This window comes from Erithacus rubecula (assembly GCF_903797595.1).
Source record: "Erithacus rubecula genome assembly, chromosome: 18".
NCBI classification, from domain to species: Eukaryota; Metazoa; Chordata; class Aves; order Passeriformes; family Muscicapidae; genus Erithacus; species Erithacus rubecula.
In genome coordinates, this window is record NC_136670.1 from 14,697,921 (window position 1) to 14,716,449 (window position 18,529).

General features: G+C 38.5%; 1 protein-coding gene across 3 annotated transcripts in view; it reads right to left on the reverse strand.

Annotated features, from left to right (window-relative positions):
• NCOA3 (nuclear receptor coactivator 3) overlaps window positions 1–18,327 on the reverse strand; it is a 52,653-nt gene extending 34,326 nt beyond the window's left edge. For all 3 annotated transcript variants that reach the window (XM_079321726.1, XM_079321724.1, XM_079321725.1), the window contains exons 1-2: window positions 18,188–18,327; window positions 11,523–11,562 (exon numbers count right to left, since the gene is read on the reverse strand). The gene's annotated coding sequence lies outside the window, so the exon portion shown is untranslated. The remainder of the gene's footprint in view (window positions 1–11,522; window positions 11,563–18,187) is intronic.
• Between the last annotated feature and the right edge of the window lie 202 nt (window positions 18,328–18,529).

The following is an 18,529-nucleotide window of genomic DNA, read 5'->3' on the forward strand; positions in this document are numbered from 1 at the left end:
GGCGGGGCAGAAAATTCTAAAATGGCAGCTGTAAAGCAGCTGGCAAGACCCCATTGTGGAATATGGAGAGATGAAACCAACATCAAGATCTATTCTGAATAAACACACAGAATAAAGCAGTATACAACACCAACACATATTTGCAGTTTGTGAGTGCTCATTTAACTCTCTTTGGTCACAAAATGTCTTCACAGTATCCATGAGACCATTCTTTTCAGCCACATTCATTACATGAAATGGTTACACTAGCAATTTTCATTATCAGCAATTAGCTCTCAATAATGCCTTGAAAAACACTCCCTCCAGTGGGGTCCTTTGAAATTATAGTATTTACAAGACTAACAAAATTTGTGCTTCTGTAGCTTCAATATCAGTGCCACCTTTTTTTTCCCATTTCCCACCCTACTGCTAGTATGGGCAGCAAAAATATTAGTCATGGACTTTTACCCCTAAAAGACATGTACACACAATGTTATCACAATGCAATCATCTAACTGTTCAGGAGAAGTCTAAGACACATTAAACCATGCTTCAGAAATAGAGTTCAGAAGTCATTCTTAATTTCTGACAGTTGTTACTGACTCTCCTTTAGAAGAGCATTTATCCATTTTAGTGTGATAGGCAATATGATGTGCAGCTTCGTTGCAGCTCCACCATGAAGGCAGGTGAACTGCCACGAGGACAATGAGCAGCAGACGGGATGTACACAGGCACAGGGAGGACAGCACGAAGAATCACAGGGAATGGGAAAAAATAAACTGTAAAACAGCTGCTGCTTAGGAACACTAGCTGGAATAAACAGGGAGGCTACAAATGATCACTCTAAGTGCAAGTTTCTTCTGCAGTTGCAAGGAGAATTGCATACATGAGGGTGCAGAAGATCTGCTATAAATAATTTAATAATCACTGTTCCCTCAATATTGCAATGCTTTGGGAGACTCCCTCAATTCCCAGAAAAAGCGGCATCAAGAACAGCAGCACTACAAGACCAGCCCACACCAAATCGCCACAATTCTGTCCTACCATATTAACACTGCTGTAAAGTAAACACTTCTTAACCACTAAACTGCTTACAGAACTGAATTTTTAGAGTCCAAATCACAGCAGTCGTGGGTCCCTCCCCTGCTTAATCTCTTAGGAAAAAGAGCACGCTGTATAAATCCGATGAAACTATTTGCAAGAACAAGACAGAAGAGGTGTGAAAACAACAAACTGAAATAGTCAGTCATCAGGTTTCTTTGTTGAGGAAGAGATTTGAACGTTATCCCTAGGTAAGGTGCTGAGTGACTCCTTGATTAAGTGGCACTTAAATGTCAGTAAATTTATTGTTCCAGCAAGAACAGGTCGCCCAGATACCTGTGCCTCCGACCTAGTGAGGGAGGAAATGGAAGCTGATGCAGTAAGTAATCGTCAGCGATTCTTTTGTCAGTGGAAAGACACATATTTAAGGGGAAAGAAACGTGAAATAAATAAATTTCGTATTCATATTTCATCGAAAATGCAATGCTGCTATTACTTGTCTGTTTTGGCAAAGCTGCACAGGGCAGATGAATTTTCTTGGCCACCGATATTTTGGGTTTGTGATAAACCTGCATAGTATGAAAACGACACACACATTAATTAGGTCCAGAATTTGCTGGTGTCACACACCCCAAATAAAAATTCCTAACATTGGCTACTCTGGGTCCCCGACACTTCGCAATTTGGAAGTGAAATTCAGCTGACGCTACTTGTCTCTCAGACTGAGGTGTTGGGTGTTTTCTTGATTAAGGAAGATGAAGAATAGAAAAGTAGTTAGTTAGGTAAGTATGCATTTAATTCACAGACGTATGAACTAAGCAGTAATACTGAGACATTTCTACATCGGATTTCAGTAAGGAGACACCACTTCAATCTTCTAAAAAACTCAACACGTTTATTAAGCAACGCACCATGTGACTTTACCTCCCTTCCCCACTTTCTGATTAGCTCCGATCGTAGGCATCAATTTTCAGGTTGCTTTTAGTTGGGTTTTTTTTTTTTCCTTCAACAATACAGAAACATGTTGGAAAGTGAAAGAATGAACTCCTAGTACCTCAGCGATGGGACTTTTAGAATATAGCTGGTACTAGCCGTTCATTAAAGCAAATTCTAGCTCTGCCGTTAGCGACACACAACCAAACTACTCGCTTGTTCTCGTCCTCCCCCTCCGCCGGGGAGGCTGCATGCAGCACAGCACGATCACAGAGAAAAAACACAGGAAAAGGGGAGGGGGGTGGAAAAGAAGCCCTCTGCTCTTGGCAAGAGGAAGGCGTTCCACAAGAACTGCCACAGGGTCAAAAGTTTACCGTGGTTTCAATTTCACCTTTTCGCAACCAATGAGCAAGCGGCGGCTCCAGACAGAACCGCGGGCGGCAGCGGCTCTTAACCCCCTGCGGCCCGGCCCGGCCCGCCGGGGAGCGGAGAGAGAGGGAAAAGGGCCTCTCCTCGCCTTCCCCTCCCTTCGAATGAGCAGAACAACGAGTAGCAGAACAGCAAACAGCAGAACAACGAGCAGCTGCCTCCGGAGTGAGCATTGCTTTCAGCATGGAAATAAAAGGAAAGAGGAGTCGTCGGAAACAGTATGGCAGCGAGACAGAAATTGAGACCTGCAAAAGTAGGGCCCCTTTCCCCTGCTTTAGCTGAAAAACATGGCAGTAAGCAGAGGGCTAGAACTGCTACTAGGCATTATCAAAGCATCACTTACCTCCGGAGGTGCTACAGCTATGAGCTGCCTGTTTGTGCTGGCAAACAGGAACAACCTTGAGAAAGGGGAGGGACAGCACCAACACAAAACTGTCAGAAAAGATTCTGAATGCACAGTCCAGAGCTGCAGTCATACATTTTGCTTCACGTCAAATGCGGAATTCACTGTGCTGTGGCATTAGGCTGGGCAGCCCAACAAGTACTGCTGTCCAGTCCTCATAGTACCAGTAATAATAGCCTGGCTCTAGATGTCAACTATAAAACAGGATATCATCCACTCCATGAAGGATGGACATGGTATTCATGGCTCTTGCCTTCAAAAATCCTCAGATCTTCAGAGCCTTGCAAAGGAAAACAAGCAAAAGCAAAGGAAAACAAAAAACTTTACCAAAAAAGTAAAAAATGCTCTGGACCCGAGATTTGTAATAGATTGTCTTGGTTTAGCACTGAAAAAGTAAAGATGCATCTTCACTTATGTTATTTCAGAACTGGAGCACAAACATAGAACAGACTCCTTGTTCCACTGTATCATTACTAACAATGCAGTTTTCACCTCAGGAACTAAAGATTAATCAGGTGAATCAGTCCACAGTGGGGTACATTAAAATCTGTGCTGCCACACAGCAGATTTTTTCTGGGAGATTGGAGAAAATGTTGATGACAGCAAATCTGAATTACACAATCTATGATTGTGTTTTGGCATTTGAACTTGAAAAAAGTCAATGTCCAACTACACTTAAGCAAAGAGAGAAACGGATTTATCACCCCTTTATTGGTCTTGCAAGGAAAGAGGACTAAAGCTCCTGTGAAGATGTGGATAGAGTTCTCAGCTCAGTGCAGCGAGAGACACTGTAATACTAGACAGCATGAAGGGAAGTATGTAAATATGTAGTTCAGGCAAAGTCTTTAGCTTTGTAACCTAAGAGTATGATTCACCACAGCAGAAAGGGGTAGCCTTACTTAGAGATTTTAGCAGCACTGATTTGATACCAAGTAGAATGGCAAGTCATTGCATTAATGTGCAAAGTAAAATACATGGAACTAACCATTCCAAACCAGGAGACAGTCAAACTGGGAAACATTTGAAGGCACGTATGTTGGCATAGTCTGATCTCCAACAAGGTGCAGAAAGGGTGACAAGGATCTGAATATACTGCAAAGAGGTAAAATGACAAAATATGCCAATGACATACAGAAAAGGTATATGGTAAGGATGCCGGTGAAAATACATCTCAGTTTTCCAAATCCCAACGCCAAGAGAGATTGTACAAGATAAGGCACATGACAAGCTAAGGGGGAAAAAACAATAGTCAGTTGGCAGCTATTACTAATTTTCCATCAGCATGTAGTTTCAAAATCAGTGAACTACCTTACCCGGAACACTAAAAGCTTTCAGTGCACTTTGTAATGGTGACAGATACTCTGGTCTCAGACCTCTACATAGGTCCAGAAAAAGGATAAAGATTGTTACAAAACAGCTATGCCAGCTGAAAACATTGCCAATCAAATTTACGTATGTCATACTTTTGCAAATCATACTTGTGCAACTCAATTCACAAAATAGTTTTAGGCAATAAGATAATAATGCAAAACCTCTTAAAACCTGCTTCAGGAATACTCAGCCACTCCACTTCAGAGCAGCTGAAGAAAACCAATTTCCAGCTCGTGGGCAAGGTTAAACAGTTAAACAAGGTTAAACAAGGTTAAACAGATTTCTTGAACTGACACAGGTAGATTCCTTTCTTAATCTACACCAATAGACACCGCGGCACCTTAAGGCAGCTACTACAAGTTTAAGTTTAATGCCTCGAGAGCTGCTAACAAAAGATGCAGGAAGTGATTAAAACACAAAGTCAGAAAGTTGAAGACATCATAAAATCTTAGCTGATTGAGTTCATGCCCTACTACCAAGCTTTCCTATTGTAGTTCAAAATGGAAAGACATCACAGAAAATGCCATCAAATAATGCTGTATTTTCACAGTTTAGCTAGATTAGGATGTAGTTTTGCCAATACCAATTTGACTCAATTACTCTTACAAAAAGCTCTCAATACATTCCTCTCAGTAGAAAGTGCAGTTTGGTTTTGCTGTTTTGCCTTCTCTGAATGCAGTATTATTTTAGAGAAATTCTTTTACAGTAAGATATCATAAATGAATTTTCTTTTTGTAAGATGGCCTCATTTTACAAGCAAATGGATACTATAAAATTTTATATCAAGTCAGCATGCTACCAAGAAGCTTTTCTGTGTTTTCTGAAATTGATTAATACAAGCCAAGGTCACTTCCTGAAAGAAAGATGCCTACTGCTGCAGCTGGGGATGGGAAGACATCCCATCCTGGCAATTGCTAGCACTGACTGTCTCCAAAAATATACCAATTACAAAAGTTGAGTAAAATTTAGAATCTTTTACTACATCGCTATGTAAGTAACCTAATAACTAAAGTCTGAGTGTATAATTACTGTTCCAAGCAAACAAGATTCACAATGATGCACCAGCAAGCCTGCAAAAAATGACTAATTCTGAGGACCCTTTACTAAACTGTATGCAATTTCCTCAAAAATGTACCTCTTTTTTTCCCCCTGTGTATGTTTTATCATGCAGCTCACGAAGATATTAAGAGACTGCCCTTGAGTCAACAGCGTGTCTCAGTCCTACTGAGACTGTGCAGCCCCACCCAATCCACAGTGTCCTATTCTGAAGTCATGTAGGAAAAATGTGTTTTAGGAAAGCATGCAAGCTCTTTACAGAAGCCTACAGTATGCATTTTTCCAGTTTCTGAATACTGCACCTAGCTTACAAAAACAATTAGAAGTAAACCGTATTCACCTGTAATATGAAAAGACATTTTAAACCCTATAAAGATATTTTAAGTTAAGTTGTTTTTAAAACATGCCACATCTGCATTATGCATGAGGCAAATCAGATGTAGCTTTTAACCCTGTTAAAACTAACAGGTCATGAAAGTAAGACCCTACCAAACTGAAATAGAATTATTTTTGCTTTTTCTACAATTTGGAGCACCACACTGACAGCAGGGTGGAAGAAATCTATTACTGAAAAAAACATTTCAAACCATACATCAACAGACATTTCCAACAAGGACATCTGGGGACCCATAGACATACACACCCTCAATTTAATATACTTAATCTTTAATAAAATGGCCTTGATACACCCAGGACTGCAACAGATGTTTAATTTCAGGCCGAAATTAGGATGATCTACTGAATTAAACTTATACTTCACAAATTGTTACAGTAAAAAGAAAGGAACCTTGCTCATTTTGAGTGGGCATCTTTGCCTAAAATAGAAAAATAAACTACAGCATATCAGTGCCTCTGCAAGCACAACTACATCTGTGCTTAAGGATGCCTAAAATTTTCCATTGCAGCAGCCTATTCTAATTCTTTAATGCCTGTCCCTGACATACCCCTCAGAACTAGTTTTTGGTGCAGATATTTAAGCAATGAACAGAGAATTTTGTTGAACAAAGTGTAGCCTTTTATTCAGTCCAAGAAATTAAAGCTTTGGAAGAGAAATTGGTCAAATGTCTAAACAAACAGAACTTTATCTCGCTGCTCCAATGAAGATAACTGTATAGCTGGTAAGTGCCTTATTCAAAGTACTCAAAAATGCTCAGATTTGTTTTAAACTGGTGTCCAAGATCTTCAAGTATTTTATCTAACCAAGTTAGCTTTGTTGCAGCACAGCTCCTCCATGCTGACAGACCAAAACACGCTTTATCATTATATTACCAAGACCAAGAGCAACTTCTCTATAAACCTGCCAGCTACAAAGCAGTTAAAGTGCCTGGCAGAACACTAGCTACTGAACCATGACATTTTTCTAGGTTATACTGCCACACCCATACCAGCATCCACAAAGCATGAGGCAGCAGCAGGATCAAGGGCTTAGCAAAGACCGCCCTTACCTCCCCTCCTAAATCGAGATTTCATTTGAAGCGGTAGCTGGAGGTCTCAGCCAATAGTGCTAAAAACCCACTTTCCCAGCCTTCCGGCAAGTAACCCATGTAGAAGGTGCAGTCAGTTTAGTGACCAAGGCAGCGCCCTGCTCAATGACTACCTTGCTGGCAAACAGAGTAGAAATTTCCTTATGGCAAATTGTACTGTTTTTTCCTTAAGCTTTTTAAAGACATACAAAAACTTACACTGAAAGTGCTAAGGATTTGAGGTCATTAAAAAAAAACCTTCAGACAGTATTGTCAGCTTCATCTCTCAACACTTCTTTAATCCTTGTTGCACATTCTTAATGCAAGCAGATTCCTGATGCTGTGCACTGCATAGACAATACAACAGACAAATAAGACTATTAGTAGTCTTTACTGTGAACTGATGGGGGCCAATTCCACACAAAATCTAATAAGCAGTAACACAGCAATCACTTCCCATTTACTACACAGTAATAGACAACCGTATCATAAATGGACATCAGATGTCTGTCAAGGACCTGTATCTTAACTTGGCCTTTGTCCAGTATAGGTACTCAGAAAGCTCCAGAGACAATCAAATCAGAATGCACAGTTTTTTTCCAATGGAGAGTAAACAACACTGACATATACTGTCTTGATTATGACAGATCACTACTTCTGACTAAGAACATTATTTTAGAGCAGACTTCAAACTGACCTTTAAATCACCAATATCACTGTTGGAATATATTTATACCGATCAATAAGGGTGGGCCCATGAGCATGAAAGAAATATACTCCATAAATCACATTGCCTCGCCTTTAACCCGTTTTGCTAGTTGGCAGATGCAGTACTTATGAACATTTATTCGTGTTATTTGCACAAGAACTAAGTTAGAGAATTAATGTCAGCGAATATATTATTTTACACTGGAAACATTACGCTTTTAAAAATGTAGACTCATATCCTGAAAAAGTGTTTGAGTGCTGTGGGGAGAGGGGAGGGCATCTATCCATTACAGATTTCATATTGTGCAAGCCTACACAGACTCGCACAAACTGGCTTTAAGGGGAGTTAAATGCCCAATGTCTTAAGGATGCTTTTCAGAATTCTACTTAGTATCCTTTTCCATCGTGCTACTAAAATAGATAATTTTTAAAAATTTACACATCCTCTTTAAGATTAGATCTTGGTATTTGACGATCTAATAATAATTAGAGGACTAAAAATAATAAAAGGCCTGTTAATTAAGTCAATAAATTTTTGGCATGACTAGACTCCCAGATTTGAGAGTACAAGATCAGAAATGACTAAAACCAAAATAAGCTACTGAAGAAACAAAATCAAAATAGTTCAAATTTTCCAAGCATAGCATCAGCGCTTATATAGGATTAATTTAATTGAAAGGAGTAAGTACAGCTACTTAATACAAAGTTGCCCTTTCTAAACCCAAATTTGCCCTTGAAATATGGAAATGTTTCAAGCTCAATGCTGTAGTTAAAAACTGATTGAGTATATACAGTATATACTCAGTATATATTGAGTATATACAGTATATATAGTTGTCTACCTATGTTATCCTAACAGATTTGAGCATTCCAATAATTAGGATCTCCTTTCCTCTATTTGTTTTTCAAATTCCTTACTATATTTCATTCCTAGCAAACGGAGCTTAGTAGAGTATCTTCAGTGGAATTGCAAAGTATGGACAGAGTGGAAACTAGCTCCCGCCCCCCCAGTCGGGTTAATTAATCTTTCCACAATACAGTCAGGTTATCACAGAGCATCTGCTACAATTTACTGCTCCAAAAAAACTGTAGTGGTATTGCGTATGTCTCTTGTCAAATGAAGTCTTAGATTTAAGGGCTCCATTATCTTAAAATTAAGCAAGGTGGATTAATAAAAAGGTTGCTGTCTTTATTCAATGCTACATAAAACAGAGCAGTACTACCCAGAGAGGTATTAGAGATTTGAGAGTCACAGAGTCTTCTCCAAGGACTATGAGAAAAGGGCAATAGGCAAGCTTTACTACCCACAGCAAGTTAAATTTCAGTTTATAAACAGTGATTGAACACAGGAACCACCTTCAGATAGCCTACAGAATCCCTGTCCTTAGAGACTTTTAATACTTGACTGAACAACACCTTAATCAACCAGCAATAACTTTGCTCACGGTGTTTGGATCGATGCTAGCATAATTAAACAATGAGTTTCATCAGGGAATTATGTACTACAGCCCAAAGATAAACTGAGATGTAGTATATAATATACTGAGATAAATCATTATAACAATGGGCCACTAAGACAGGAAAGTAACATTACAATTGATCCTACTTTGTTTAAGATATATTACCATGGTCTTTTTGGTTCTGATTTAAGAGGCATGTTTTATTAATGTCATGTACGCTTCAGAATTTGCATACACACATCAACAGTCCCATCTTTACTGGACACACAATATCCTGACCACAACATTCATTCCTGCCATCATGGATCTTTTTTCCCTCCCATTTATGAATAAAAAATGTCATGCTTTTAAGTAAAGCTCTCAGTGCCCTCTGGTTTCGGTTTTGTTTGTGTTTATTTTTGGTGTCTTTTTTTTTTGGTCCAAGCTTTTCTATTCTTTACGAGGAATTTCCATTGCATAAAAACTTTATGCTTCTAGTTTTTCTAAAGTTCTATTAAAGAAGCAGGATCTTCATTTTCATTAAAAAGCCATTCGTCAACAAATTTCACATTAAGCTCCCAAGGATTCCTCAAGCAGGCAGAAAATCAGTCTTACTCAAGAAAGTTTTTATACAAATGGCACTTCTAAAACACTAAGGTTTATCTGCAGGACGCTCCAAAATGACACTATCAACATTAGCATAGAAATTCCAAGTAATTTTAGGAAGATTAGCAGCCATTCTGGAAACTAGCACAAAAGGTCAATGACTACCAAAACCAGATGGGATGATACCCTTCCTCTTCAAATGTCAAAAGCATTTATAATGTCTTCAGATCCAGTTCCTTCCTTGTTTATAGATAAATGGCTAAGCAGTTGTGCAGTTTCACATCATCAGGAAGCAAATTTTATGTATTCTTATATAGTGCTCTGGTGGAAATGCCAGGATAGAGCTGTAAGTTGTTTTATTATTACTTTTTCTTTATGTGTGTTTTTTCTTCAGTGCCCATTACCAGTAGACCAAATAAATTGTATCTAACATTCAACAAAACCCAGAGCTGGAGAGTCATTGTTTGATCTTCAAAGGTAGTATTCTGCCACATCAACTGAAAAATTGTCATATTAGCATCTGATAAGCAAATAAAACATAGTAACTAACTGAGGAGCACACGGTCACACATTCATGTCATGCAACTGGAGGAGATCGGCTATGAAGTGTGATCAGTGCAATGCATATTCTTATCAGTAAATGCCACAGTGCCTTCATCCAGTGAATGACTCTGCTACAGTTCATCCCACACAGCACAGGAAGTTATGTTTAGGAACACTGCAGTCAGTTTATATTCTTGAGCCCTGTTAAAATCCTTAGGAGAAAAGTGATTAGTAATTGTCTCTGGGCATAGAATAGCTTCTCTTTTCAAAGTCCAGTAGGTATTTTTTAGTGTACCTAATAGTCCACTGAAAGTTTCAAAAGCTACAATGCTTTACCTACTCCTGAGCTTTCATCAGTACAAAAACTTGTTATATGCTCATATAGAAGAGGCCTGTAAGTAACAGAGTACAAACAGTAACAGGATAATCACAGCACACCATGAAGGGAACACAAGAGCACACAAAACTTAAGCCTGATATAATTAATCCTCTTAAAGAATAAAATTGATGTGATCATTTTGTATTGAAAGTAGATTTATGACAGACAATGTGCTCAGACAAGTACCTGCATCCAGTCAAGACCAAAAGTTATTTATCACTTGTCTCCACCTCATACTATTTACCTCAGGATGTCATATGTCTGCAAAACATGGCTTAGGAACCGATGAGCACAACTATCTGAAAAAACCCACAAATTCTTCTGTCCTTGGAAGAGATCATTCTCCAAAAGTTTGTCTTCAACCGACTACTTTCATTTTCTTGATTTTGTTTTAACCCTACCTTATTCTAACCAAGCCAGCTCACCTAAAGTCTATTTTAGAGCACCTGCTAAACTGCAGAGTATGGAGGCAGAACTTGCGACAAGAGATTATTCCAAAGGAGGTGCTTCCTCTCTTGTGACCAAAATCCCACTGAATAGAATGTCCAGACAAGCTTTCAGTTTCACTACTCTCCAGCAACAGGTATAGAAGCTGACACATCAATCTAATTGAGTATTGAAGGTTAAATTGCTTAACCCAGAAGTTATGACCAAACCTGAAACAAACAATACCCAACTGTGATTTGCATTATATCTGCACTGAGCCCAGAACAGATCTAGCTAAGAAATCCTATTTCATCATTCATAACATGAATACTTTGCTCAGAACAATTATCTGTTAGCTCAGGAAGAAGAAAACTCTAGTACCTATGATAGAGAGAATTAAAAACCAAAGGCAGATACATACAAAGAAGGATACTAGCACTCTATATCCCACATCTTAGGACGAGCAACCTTTAATGGTCCAAGTATTCCCCAAAAGCCTAAGAGTGATAGATATCATGACACATACCAAGGCCAGGTCATACCATGCATTTCCTCAAGTTTAAGTTGGGGTGGAAGACAGCAAACTATATACCATATTAACATACAACATTAAAAAAAAAACCAAAAAACAAAAAACTTTATTCTTCTAAGGGAAGTGAAATAATTTTTTTCTTTTTTAACTCCCTAAATACCAAGAGTTTATGAGAATTGATGCAGAGAAAAAGTAGTTGTGACAGAAAACTTACCTAGCACAGTGTTTGCTACAGCAGAAGCCAATAGGAATGCCTAGAAAGGAAAAGCATATTTTTTATTTTACTGAGTGGAGGAAAATTGAACAAAGATCTACTGGCTATAGCATACCTTCTTCTTCCCCACGTAAAACACTAGGAATAAAGACCAAAGCATTACTAGAGTAAGGACAAGTTTCCTAAGCCAAGTGGTAGGGATATTATCCAGTCAGTCACCCTGGAAAAAAAGTTCTCTTACATCACCATGGCTTCTTCTGCAGTGACCACTCTGACTGGAATTACAAACTATATTTACTGAATCTACATTTGTAGAGGACAAGAATAAAATATCAGAGGTAAGCAAACCACTCTAGAAACTACTACCAAAACAACAAGAAGTATTTAATTTTTTTTCTTTAAGTTGACCAAATCTTCACACATTAAGCTTTTGCTCAGTGCAGAGTTGTTTCAGTCAAGATCAATCTTAATTTCTATCAAGTATTTAGCAAACTTACCAATTAAGTCAATGAAAGAATTTGCAATAAGCAGAATAAAGATAAATGTAAAACCAAGCTCAAAGAACACTGGAACTTCTGTAAGGGGGTAGCATCTAGCACTATAATGAAATATCTCATCTGCCACCCTAACTTTATCCAAAGTCCAAATAAACAGAGTAAGTTGGTTTTAGGCTTTGACAATAAACACATTTCAGTTGTCTTATGTTTTCAGCAATGCATTTTTGCCTTCAGGAAGAAGAAGTCTCACTATGACTTAGAAATCCCATCTCAAGCTTAAACCTTATATCAAATTCGTAAAGTAATAATTTTATATGAGATATCCAACAGATATACAAAGCAACGGCAGTAATTTCAGTACTTTCAATCAGCAAGTAACCAATTGAACAATTCACAACACAATCCTTATATAAGGTGGAAAACATATTAAGGTTCATGTCAAGTTCAACAAGGTACTCTACTTTTAACTTTAGTCATTAGAATTCTCATTAGCAGTAACTGAATATGTGAGAAAAGATTATGAGCAGTCAGGAAGTCAGATGTTGAAATTTTTACATAATTATTAAAAAATAAAAATAAAGTAACCCAACAAAGAGAGGTAACAGAAAAGGAAGCACAATGGCCCTGACTTAGCTTGAGAGCTCTTAAAGTGTACTATGCTGTCTTAAGAAGACAAAATTACATTAAAATGCATGTAAAGGGTTCTGGTTTTATATTTTCAATTAATACTAGAAAGACAAGAGTTTGTTGTGATATTGCTTACTTTTTACACAATACAGTAGCTTAGCTCCCACCTTGGCATTTAAGAAAACAAAACCCCCAAACCAATATGCAAAAGATTCTTTAGGCCCTACCCCAAAACAGCGTAAGCCAACAATAAATATCTGTAGTGACAGAAAGACAAGACAAATTCCGAGTACAGAGTCCTCTACATCTAGGAAAAAGGTCAGGTAGCTTTTAGTTAATAAGAGCAACTTACTCAGAAAAGAGCTTTAAGGTAGACAAATGAGGTTGAACCTGTAGATGCCTTCAGTTTGTATCTGAAACTACAATCATTTTTAAAAATAACCATTAAATGGTCTTTAGACTTAACTCTTTTACAAAAGATGTGTTTCCTATTGTCTTTCTTCCTTTGTGTATTAAAGATAAGATAATGAAGGTTTCTAGCTTAGCAGCATACAATCCTTACTGGAAATGTTGGTCTAGAATTCCAGAAGCAAGAAAAGATGTACTGTCATCTAGCAGTGATCATGTAGAAACAAAAACAGTTAACACACTGTGAAACAAGAAACTGAAGTAATATAATCAGTAGTTGATACCCAACATGAGAGTGGTTTATGCACAATCTTGCATATGAGATTTTATTTCTTGACAATTGATTTTCAGCAAGCACTTGCTCACCAAATAGCTTGAAGTTTCAGTCTGGAAAAGATTCCTAACTGAAATTCCGGCAATAAAAGCATGGCTGCATGTTATTAAAGAAAACAGTGGAAAATTTCTCAGGCTGACATCCAGAATGTCTGCGGTTCCTTTTCATATTTCTCTTCTTGCAAAGCAGTTATTAAACCCGACCCTAAATGTGTTTGTTTGGTTGGCTGGTTTTTGGATTATTGGTTTTTGCGTGTGTGATTTTGGGGTGTGGTGTTTTTTTTTTTTTTTTTTGCTTGTTTGTTTGTTTTCTTTTGTGAAGCCTGGAAATTTCCACTGTTTTTAAAAAGCTTCCTCAAATATACTGCTCAAAGAACTTCTGTCTAGACCTTCTCTTTAGTTTAAAGCAAAAGTTTCATCACTACAAAGCGGAGCTAAGATGAGGGGGAAAAGAAAAATTTTGCTCATATACCAAAAGAATTGCTTGGCCAAGTTGAAATATTATCAAACTGTGTATTGTGTAATCTTGACAGAAGTCACTTGAGGTTCAGCTGCAGAGAGATTGAGGGTTAAGAGAAGACAAAGCAGTTGATAAAACTACCTTGCAGCTGTACTTTTGAACAGAAATTACAGTGGATGACAACACAAGCTATTCTATTACTATCAAGTGATTGCTGTCCATCAACTTTCCCAAATTTGCACTCATTTTCCATTGTTCCTGAATCCTACGCATCATCCCTGTTACCTGCTTATTGTCTCTCACACAGTCAATCCCAGTCTGGCAAGTTTGCTAGCACTAGTTCTATACCTTACCACTACAAATCTTATTCATCAGCCTTGAAGGTACATCAAAGATTAGGGGCTTCAACAAAAAACCTACAGTTGTAAGATGAAAGTATTTGAAAGTTACTTCAGCCAGGGAAGATGTTTTCTTTTCTCAATTTTCTGTGCGGTGATTAGAAAAACTGCCTTCCTTTAAAAGGATGGATCAAATGTACACTCTAGGTTAAAAGGAGATGTTGGCTTTGCTCTATTTTAATAAAGTGAATGGTTTGCAGATAAAGTACTCTTGCTTTTGTTGCCATTAGCACTATCTTTGGATCTATGACTAGATAAACATTTGAAATACTGATCAGGAGGGGATTCTTTCAATTACTACCTAAGAAAGTTAAGCCATATACTGACTGACGTCCTGCCCATTGACCCAGAAATCTCTACTCTAAACATCAAAAAGGCTGCCATAGAAGATAAAATGAGGAGGGTACTATAACAGAAGATGCTGCCTATGTCTGCTTTAGTTCATGGCAGCAGCAAAGATGGACCGAGCACAAAAAGAACTGCAAATCAAGTCACAATTCCCTATTTCCACCTAACCTCTCTAGCATAGTCTTTATGGGGAAAGAAAAGATATTAAAGAGTAATATGTCTGAAAAGCCTATTCAGATCACTGGCAAAGAAATTGAAAATTTTTGTCTGAAATCATCTCCTTAAGATGTAAGTTGCCAAAAATGGAAAACCATTTTAAAGCTGTCATTATTAACACAAGAAATTAATTTTTAAACCTTTACTAGTTCTTCCATAAGATTCAGAAAAAACACTAACATTTCCGTATAGTGATTGTTTATGTGCGCATGCACATTTGTGTATGCTCCTAATGTCTGTCTAAAACGTTTCAGAAAAAGTTTATCCACATAGACTATATTAACTGCTACTCCTTCAGACACACACATAGCAGCAAAAAGCAAGTAGCACGGTTTATCTCTTTCTGTGACTTACTAGCCTCCAGAGAACGTGATGCAACAAACCCAGCAATGTTAAGGTGCTAATATACTCTACAGGGCAACAGGTAAAGTGTTAGAATTACAAATTGAATGCACAAAGCAAAACCAGAAGAATGCCATCTTTGATTTAGATTTAGTTCTTTGGACTTACTTACACAGAACAGAGAACTCTTTTCTTGACTGGCTGTCCTGAACAATTATTTCCCCAAAATACTGGAGAGAATAAGTATTTCACTGTAAATTGTTTTGCTCCATCTTTTATTTTACCCTTCCATTAAAAGATATGGCAACAAAAGTCACCAAATCCAACTTCTTTTCCATTACCTGTTCACTCTGGAATGTTTCAGTGAGGCAGAGCATTCTGTTATTAGACACTGAACACAAAAGACTAAAAATCCTTCATGAGATCGAAGGCAAGGCAATTTTGTTTCACTTTTCAAAAATTAGTTTATTGATAACTGCGAATTTAAAAAGTCACCAATTAAGTATTAGTAACAGGATCCATATGAAGTATGCATCCCATTTATATGGTGCACAAAATAATTGCACCTTCACTCAACTAAATGCAACACACAAAAATCAAAGTGAGTGGTAATACACTCCATGACAGATTTAAATCAGTAGCAGACAAATTGTTTCACAATTGCCTCTTTCCTAATACCCCACATCTAGAAACATCAATCGATCTAGCCAGGGGTAAAGGGGGGGAAACAAATGAAAACACCTGCATAGGCAGGCTGCTCCAGCATTCAGGCTAGACATTCTTCACCACCCTCTTATATCCTTGGCATAAATTATACTAATCCTCCCACCCCACTCTCCTCCTTTTTTTTTTTTTTAATTATTATTAAATCAAGTCAGAAGAATATTTCAGATATATCTAAATACTCAAAAAGCTTGAACATGAAATGCAGAAGATCCTGTATCATACAGTCACTGAAGATCACTTATTCAAGAGAGACTCATTTAAATGCAGGAGCTGAAGCAGCCTGTAGTGTCAGACTGTAGTGTCCAATACCTTTTCACATGCTACAAATGGTTTAACTCTGCAGGCAAACATAATCAACACACCTTTTCTTTACCAGCGTTCTTGAAAAATAAAAATGCCCCCCACCTTCTCTATGAAGCTGTACCACAGGGATTAATCTTGAAGGTTTTTTGATTGTGATTTCTTGTCCATTATTAATATAAAAAATCCCACCATGATGATAAGGTTCTATTATAAAATAGATCTGCATCTTCTTCCTAATCTGCATTTTGTCTCAGCTATACATTATGGTATAATGCCCAAAATGCACCCAAGTAATTTTCCAAATAAAATCAGACTGGCAACAATACACTGTAATCAGGAAACAGGAGAGGTACTTAAAGTGAGGCTGAACGCTGAGCTTATTTTGTCTATTGCTTCCTATATCCCTCAGCTTCTATCTTCACATGTCAGCAATGGATCCATCAAATCCATTGGCATTAGTTAAAAAAAAATAATACAGTAATAGTAGTAACAGAATTGAAGGAAATTCTTTACAACAGTCAGTTGAACAGCCCATTGTAACAGCAGTTAACAGTAAATATAACTTGCATGCTATAATGCACAATCTTGTTTATAAAACAAAAGTAACAAAACCGAAAAAACCCAAAAAACCCGAACCTCCCAAAAAGCATCCAATTTTGTCTCTCTTCTCTAAACCCAAGCTTTTATTCTTTGGTTTTCACTCCTATACTACTAGTTTCTGTGAAGCTCTATTTTATATTCAGAATATACAATTTTGTTTCATGTGAAGCAGAACATTTAAGATAGAAATATTCCATAAGAAAATATTTATTTTCATAGTAGTGATGATAGAATCTTAAGCTTATTGTAAGAATTCATTTTAACTGGATTACAGATACTGTACACTAGATATTGCCATCCCTCACACTTTCAGATTTCGTTTTGTTTTGTCCTGATAGTGCAGTTAGAACATTTTCTGTTAACTTCTATCTAAAAGGGGAAGAAGATATAGAGGATTCAAATGAGTCTGAATATGAGCTGACAAATAGAGAAACTTCACTTTTAAAGGGAAATTTGACCGTGCTTACGAGTAGGCGCAAAAACCACAAACAGAGCCAACTTTAGAACCAAAGGAAGAGAACTGTGGGAATTATCTCAACCTCACGCTACATTCTAACTCACTCTAACCTTATCTATATCCCAGAAACACTAACACCTACAGTAGCGCGCGACCCTCAACAACACGGTTTCATTACAACTACGAGGCAGAAATGGTTAAGAGGCACGAAAATGATCTTTCAGTTGCAGGATTTTTCATCCCTTTTCTTATTACCAGGGATAAGGAGACAAGTGAAGTCAGGTCTAAAACTCACCGAGGTTATAGGATGACCAGGAGAATGCGGTCTCAAAGTCTTTGGAACCGCCTCGGTACCGGACAAGCCCTGATGAATGGCAGGGAGGGCCATTCTAACCGAATTATTTTACCCACACCCCGCCTTCTGCTCTGAGAAACCGTGGGTCAGACGATTCTAAAGCCAAGTCCCCAGTGACCTCAGGTCTCTTTGTATTCTACGAGGAGCCTCCACCCCAAATCACCATACTTAGATATGCATCACACAGCGATACGGGAAGCCTTTAGTCCGCGCATCAATTCCCCCGACTGCCGCAGGAATGCCCCTTCAAAACTCAGCCACCAGTGAACTTACAATAGCTAGAAAGAGGTAAAGGCAGTGACACGTTGCCCGGGGAATCTTCTCATCTCCAGGCCTGGGAATTCTCCTCACACAGAGCCCATCTACGGTCCCCTTCCGCCTCCCCTCAGGGAGCCACGTTCGTATTGAGGAGAGAGGCGAGAGACAGAAAAAATCCGCCCCTCAGGGCCACCCCCAAGCTTCTCCCTTCCCCGGCAAGAGGCAGCTCTCCCTCCGCCGTCGCCGTCCCATACCAGGGAAGCAGAGAAACGCGAACTAGAACTCCCCTCTCTCCGATCGTTCCCTCATTTCCTCCATGCTTCCAAGCCCCACTCACCTGGGAAATGAGCCAAAGCCTAGCTACATCTCCGTGTCCCACACTCAGCTCCGCACCGCCATTTTCCTCACTGCCTGGATTTAAATCGGGACCCGAGCAGAGACACCAGGCGGCGTGAGGCATTGTGGGACTCGTAGTGCGGCTCCGCGGGTGTTTACGGAACCCATACGCCCCTGACACGGCGTTCACGGTACTTGTAGTCCGCGCCGGGCTCGCTGCCGGAGCTGTCAGGATCAGCCTGCCGCCAGCGCGCCGGTGTTAAAAACCCTCCCACAAAAACCTTTAAAAACCCCTCCAAAAAAACCACAAAACCTCTTTAAAAACTCCAAACTTCCTCCAAAA